We start from the raw sequence: 7,728 nt of genomic DNA, 5'->3' as shown, positions 1-7,728 counted from the left end.
CAATTTAAACACCATTAATTACTTTGAAATAATTATATTTTTGAAAAAACTCATGTTTTTCATAGTAAACCGCATCGTGGAATAAGATGTCTTTTTGTCAAAAGAATTCATATCCAAATTGATCAGTTCGTCGTATTCTTGAAAGTAATCACATTCCATATGGTACATTAACAATCCAATTAAAAACAAGAATTATAGATTAAGCAACCTATATTATGAAATAGACTATGAAAAGACACAAAATTAATAAAAATGTAATTGCTCATATATTAATACACATAAAAAGAATTTTTGACAAAGGAATGTTCAGGAGTACATGTTTTACGTTTGAAAAAGAAACATATATGACTTATTTTCGAAAAATCGTTTCAACTCAAAATTTAAAGAAAAAATGGTTTTTAAAAAGAGTCGCCACTTATATTTTTTTAAGAAATCAAGAAAACTTGTAATTTTCCAAAGACTTAAAAAGACAATCATTTGAAACAAAAACAAAAGGGGGTTTGGAGTCCAATTTACATTTCGAGAATGGTTTAAGCATTTGAAGTATCCGCTAACGTGCAATTGACCTACGACTTGACTAAAGTTTGACTAACTTTGAAAATTCATTTTTTTACTTGAAAGGAAATGAACTTAACATGATTTCTTAAGGAAGTAAATTTTATATCTAAATAAATAAATAAAATTTAAATATTTCAGTTAAACATAACAGAAGAAGACTATCTTTTAGGGACTTAATTACATTGAATCCAATTAAAACAAAGGTTAGAAAGTTAATACAAATAAACAAATAATAAGAAGAAAGGAAGTAAAGTCAAAATATGGGCTTTTGGCCCACCCATTCTAACTCTAAAAATGGGCCAGCTGCAAATAGATGGATTTCAGCTCATTAGCTTCTCCTGGTCCTGCCGTGCAAAATAAAATTGGGCTTTGGCCCAGTCTCATGCCTAAAAGACTGCATATACAACGACTGTATACTAGTGTATACGGGAAGTACTTGTTTTTTATTCTGTATATCGAAATGTATATAAAGTATATACAGTCTAATCCAGCTTCTGAATACCTGTATTAATTTTTTGGCACTGTATTTATTACACTCAACCCGTATGTCAATATGTATACTGGTGTATACAAATTATATATCAGCCTAGTTTAAGCTTTATGAGACTTGTATTTTGCTTTCGGAACTTGTAATTTCAGTTTTCCTTTTCACTTGAACTTTGACGGGCTGAGTCAAAGAAATTCAACTCAATAATAGGTAAGGAATGGAGTCAATTAGACTCGGATTGGATTTACATGCATCAAAAATAAAATCAAAGAAGAGCCTTGTTCGATCCACGAAATACACAAAAATATTGCATTGAAAAGTAATCTATTGTATCAATTTTTGGAGACTACAACTAAGAGATGCAAATAAGATATATTTAATCATGCAAAGGTTGAACTTTTTTAAGAAAAAAAATCATTAATCATAAAATGAAGAAAACAAAGGCTCATGAGTAAGAATTAATGATACTTAACAACACAAGCAAAGACATTAGCAGTTTATGCTTAATCTAATTAAATAAACAAATAAGAATACAAATTGGTCATCAAATAGGATAAAAATGTGTTTACAACACTTAAATATGTGAAAGCGGACAATAATATTTGATTTTTTTTCACGACATCTCTTTAATTGATATGTCTTTGCTATATATATATATATATTTTCATTTTCCTTTTTTTAGTTATTTTTCTTTCTCTTTCTTCTTCGACTTTTCTCTTATCCGTCACCTTTTTACCCTTTTGATCATGAATTATTATTATTTTGAGAGTTGAATTTTGAAAAAACATTCACTTTGAAGCTGAATTTAAAAAAAATAAATTTTGCTTTTTAATTTCAAATTACTTGTAAAATTTCAAAAAAACTTCTATTTGTTGTTAATGATAAAAATAATTTAAACACCATTAATTACTTTGAAATAATTATTTGTTTTAAAAAACTTATAATTTTCTTAGTAAACAACCTCGTGGAATAAGATGTCTTTTCTTCAACAAAATTCATATCCAAATTGATCAGCTCGTAGTTCGTCGTGTTCTTGAAAGTAATCACATTCCATATGTTATATTAACAATACAATTAAAAGTAAGAATTATAGATTAAACAACTTATATTATAAATAGACTATGAAAAGACCCAAAATTAATAAAAAATGTAATTGTTCATATATATATTAACAAATCAAAGAAATATTTGACAAAAGAATATTGAGGAGTACATGTTTTACGTTTGAAAAATAAATATATATGACTAATTTTCGAAAAATCAATTCAACTCAAAATTTAAAGAAAAAATGGTTTTTAAAAAGAGTCGCTACTTATATTTTTTAAGAAATCAAGAAAACTTGTAATTTTCCAAAGACTTAACCAGACAAAATCATTTGAAAGAAAAAAAAAGGGGGTTTGGGGTTCAATTTACACTTCGAGAAGGGTTTAAGCATTTGAAGTGTCTGCTAACGTGCGATTGACCTACGACTTGACTAAAATTTGACTAACTTTGAAAATTCATTTTTTACTTGAAAGGAAATAAATTTAACATCATTTTTTAACGAACTAAATTTTATATCTAAATAAATAAATAAAATTTAAATATTTCAATTAAACATAAACAAAAGAAGACTATCTTTTAGGAATTTAATTAAATTAAATTAAATTCAAATAAAACAACGGTTAGAGAGTTAATACAAATAAACAAATAATAAGAAGAAAGGAAGTAAAGTCAAAATATGGGCTTTTGGCCCAATCTATCTTAACTCTAGCAACTAAAACAAAGATAAATCGAATCGAAATAGGATAAAGAACGCGCGAAGGGTCAGAGATAAAGAGGATTTTAAAAGCTAAAAGCCTAGAAAACTAGATTGTCAAACTCGGAGGTAGCAGTAACATCTGTCTCCAGAGAAGGCATGTGGGTTTTCTAAAAATCTCGTCTCATTACTTGGATAAAGCTCTTAAGCTTAAACTTTTACGAACTGAAAGATCTTTCCATTCTAAATAAGAATGAGTCTTTCAACTAGATGTGTTCCTCTGGCTGGGTTTGAGAGAGAGAGTGTGAGATAGTTGGTCTAATGATAAAAATGGGCCAGCTGCAAATTGATGGATTTCAGTCCATTAGCTTCTCCTGGACCTTTTCTATTTTCTTCCAATAGTTTCGGATATAGCTGGTTTTCCGCGATTCTATTTCAGTAGAGCGTATGATGTCAATGGCCCGAGGTAGACCGCTCAATGGGCTAGGGTGGCCAATTTCCCTAGTTGACAATATGACTTTTATACTTGGTGGCAACTCGAATCTTATTATTAGAGAAATGTTTGGAACGAAGTAATTCACCTAAAAGGAGAGGTACGAAGTCACTCGACTGAAAGGAGAGGTAGTTCAAGCACTGGTCGACAAACTCATCTCCAACTATATTTTTGGAATGCACTCCTAGACAGGGAAGCGCAGGTTCGAGCCCAACTCGTGAAAAGGCCTTTGCTATTAAAGGAGAGCAACTGGCGTAAAAATAAGGGATAGGGGCCATACTACATAACCTCTTTTTCGTACAAAATTTTTGAATTTTAGGTTCTCGAGATTCTCAATCGCCCTTTTTAGTGGGGAGGGATAGTACGTGAATGGCGATTGATAAAATTACTAATATATAGAAGAGGCAAGCTGCTCTTCGTCAACATGTCCGCTTCACGCAGGGGTATTTTCATCCTTTCAAGTGCAGTTATGTGTGGCATTGAATCTGCTACGGCTTAGAAACTCCCATATCATTTCTATCTTCTTCTCGGTGATTCCTTTGCCTTGGGATGTGATATTTTCATCTGCAGATTTTTTTCTTTGTTGAATTTTGCATGTCTTTATTTGAGGGCATTTTAGTAGATTTAGTTCGCTTGGCACTTTGCTTTTCAGATTAGACGACTCAACTAGGATCTGATTGTTTGATTTGAAGTTGGACCTGTGTGATTTGGGCTTGATGGGTGTTAGGATGAATTTAAGCTAATTCAATGTCGACTTAGTTTGTTTGTGCGAACTGTGACTGAAAAATATTTATCCTAAATTGGGCCGATTGGGTTAGCCGATTGGGTTAGCTTCTTAGTTTCTTTCTATGTTATGTCAATATTCTTTGATTGCTAATAGAGTAAATTGGACCGATTGGGTTAGCTTTAGGAACTGAATTAGGTGTTTGAGTGAGCTGCTGCTTGGAGTTGTTTGGACTGAAAGAAAGAGCCCCAAAATGGTTTCAAGGGGGAGGAAGTGGCTACAATTGCAATTACAACAGTTTGGCCAATGAAGTTAAGAAGTTAACCAAATTGAATTTAATTGGTAAAATTCGGCCAAGTCTTAAACAAGACTAATTAACTAGTTTCTTAAACTTCACGAAATGAAATAATTAACTTAATAATAAACTAAATAACTTAAAAAAATATATAACTATAATTTAAACTAAAGTAGATTAGTAAAATAATTAACTAAAAATGCAAAATCTTTTAAGGCAATTTTCAAATATTTATAAAATATACTAAGTATATACATAATTATACAAAGCGTATATATTATTTAAAAATTATAAAAAGTGATGAAACTATTTAAAAAAACTTGCAAAATATTTTTTTCTTTGAGATTTTCTAACACAAATAGTTTGAAATTGAAGAAGCTCGGTGATTAATCTATATAATGGAAGTCCAAAATTGGGTGTCAACAACACACATGAATTATGGTCGAACTAAAACACTTGATTGATTTTAATGCTAATTTTCTACTATTCCGAATAGTTTTATAAGTCATTTTATTTAATAGAATATATATTTTATATTGAAGAAAAATTTTAAAAAGGAGGAAAAAGATAAATAACAATGCCGCCCAAAGATATATATAATATATATATATCAACTGTAACCTTGTGATTTTCCCAAAAAACCACTTTTTGAAATGTTTCAAGTATATAAAATAATTTAGAAAAATATATATTTAGAAAAAGATTCACTACTTGATTTTTAAAGATATTAAGAAATCTCAATTTAAAAAGGTATTAACAGATAAACCTTTAAAAATTAAAGAAAATGAGTAAGAAATCCTTATTTTTACTTTAAGAAGGTATTAGCACTTAAAGTAGCCGCTAGATAGATTGAAAAATTCATGACTTTTCTTGGTAATAAAACACTCTGAAAAGCCCACATACTGCGAAAACTTTAACATACGGTTATCTGTTGATTTGACTAAAATATTTGACTGACTTTTTGAAAAAATAATTAAAGAAAATAAAGATATTGAAAATTTACTTAACTTAAAACACTTGGCATAAATTGGAAAGAATAAGCATTTGTCAAAAACAAAATGGCTGAGTAAAAAGAAGCTCTTTTTGAATTATTTGAAAAAAGAAATAACTTGAATAATTTTAAACTTGATTAAAAATTTAACCAAATAATTGATTTAAGTGAAAAGATATTGAAGTAAACCAACATATACAAAATTAGTTGTTTTTTGGTGATTTTAATTAAGTTAGTTAAAAGTTAGAATTAATCAAAAACAAACAATAAATATTTACAATTAAATAATTGAGAGAATAAAGGAGGAGGAAGATGAATTTGGGCCCCATTTTAGGCTAAACTTGCTATTGTTTTTGAGCTTTCAGCTCAATTTCCGTTTTTGTATACACCTACTGTATATAAGTGTATACATGCTCGTATCTCAACTCTGTTTCCGATATATTTGCTTCCATTTTCATTCTCCCCTTTCACCACAAAGATGAGGATGACTCGAAATAACTAGATGAGGGGTAGGAGTGGAGTCCAAAATAGACCCGGCCAATGTCACATGTGAAAGAAATAGAGGAGAGGAAATAATATGAGTAAAAGGATATAACATTTGAAGATAAGCGATTTCATTACGATCAGTAAAGGAGAAGATGCAAACAAGATCTTATTTATTCTCAACATAAAGAGCAGCAACACATGGGGTGAAAACATGAGTTAACAAATGCAGTAGAAGAGATAAAGATCATACTTAAAAATGATAAAATACTTACATACTAGCCATCATCAGTAAATTCATTGAATGTTATTCAAGCGCTTCACATGATTTTAAGAGATGGAAACAAACTAACAAGAATAATTTGTGTTATCACAAAACAACTTTCAAAGAGAGGCATTTTACATAGCCGAGGTCTCGTTTCTACTCATAAGAGAACCGTAAGTGACTAAGATAAGCACAAGTTTTTGATAAGTTTCAATACTAAATCAATGTGAATGTAGATATTAGAAATGTACAAATCAAAGGAGTCTAAATTATGCTCAAAAGCTCCTATTCAAAACTTAAACCTTCATTATTAACAGAACAATTTAAGTTAAAATCAGACATTTTAGCACATCATCAGCACACCCAAAGAAAAGAATATACTCATCCTACATGAAACCTAAGAAAAGAAGTGAATGGAATCTTAACATTTCCATATAATCACGAAAAATGAGCTTAGAGTGGAGACATAAACAAAATATGCAAAATCAGCACATTGTGACAGTATGCAGACATAACATATTCATTAAGGGAAAATTGTAGAAGACTAAATCATGTGTTTTGGAACACCACATCAACATCTAGAAATAAGAATGTACCAAAATAATTCACCAAAAAAAATTGGAGAATAGGAAAGATTTTACCTTTTGTGGAGTAGTGCTTCGGAACAACAAAGCTTAACAACAAGGCAACTTCCACCACAACGACTAGAGCTCTGCCAGAGAAGCCCTCCAATTCGAAAACTGAAAATACTTCAGATTCCTAAGATAAGATCTAGCCAAAGCTATTTGGGGAACTTCTTCCCCTAAAAGCTGTATTTCTTTGAATGAACTCTTGTATTTTTGAAGGTCTTAGAGGGTGTCAAAAAGGGTTGTGAGGAGTAGGTATACTACCTCCAATTTCAACTTCCACTCCCCTCCGAAAACAGTGAGGACACTGTAACACTTAATCCGTCTCTCTGTAGCTCATGCTTAACAACAATCTCTAAGGCTGCTAAATCAGCACACATCACCCAGCACCAAAATAAACATCTGATATTCGTTTCATGTTCGAGACCACGAGCTCCCAAAATTATAAGTGCAACCATTCTACCATGCTTCAAAACAAAATTTATAACTTCTTAAGTCACGCTTCACTAGATTTCTTATTTAGCAGTCAGAAGATAAACAATTGGAATGAATTTTTAATAGATTACCTACAGTGCTACCCGTTAAGTCGCCCTTGGACATTAAGGCTCCAATTAGGAACTCCAGTGAAGCAAGATCTCCAATATTTGAATCGATAGTAAGATTCAAGAGATTCTTAGCACTCTACTCTGGGTTGTTCCTAACATATATAGTAATGAAAACATTCTCAATAGTTTCATAAATTGCTTTGTCTTGTGAAATTACCTGCATATGTGCTTTATTAGGTCAAAATGTTTAATAAGACCTCATTAATAAAACATATTGAAATCAATTATTGCTCCGATTATACAAAGTTAACATTACCAGTGTCATCTGGAGAGTACCCCTAAGCTTCTAGCTGTGAGGATGCAAAGGTTGTTTTCTTGAACAACCACCACTGTTCTGAAAAAATAACACAAACCTAGACCAAGAAAAACAACAAACTCAATTAACCAAAACAGAAAGTAGAAGGCACTAACAGGATATAGGTGAACATAGATGTTAGGAATAATGCTTACCCTATATGCAAGT

Source organism: Solanum stenotomum, chromosome 6 (genome assembly GCF_019186545.1).
Source record: "Solanum stenotomum isolate F172 chromosome 6, ASM1918654v1, whole genome shotgun sequence".
NCBI lineage: Eukaryota > Viridiplantae > Streptophyta > Magnoliopsida > Solanales > Solanaceae > Solanum > Solanum stenotomum.
The sequence above is the reverse complement of the archived record's forward strand: the minus strand, read 5'-3'. Positions refer to the sequence as shown.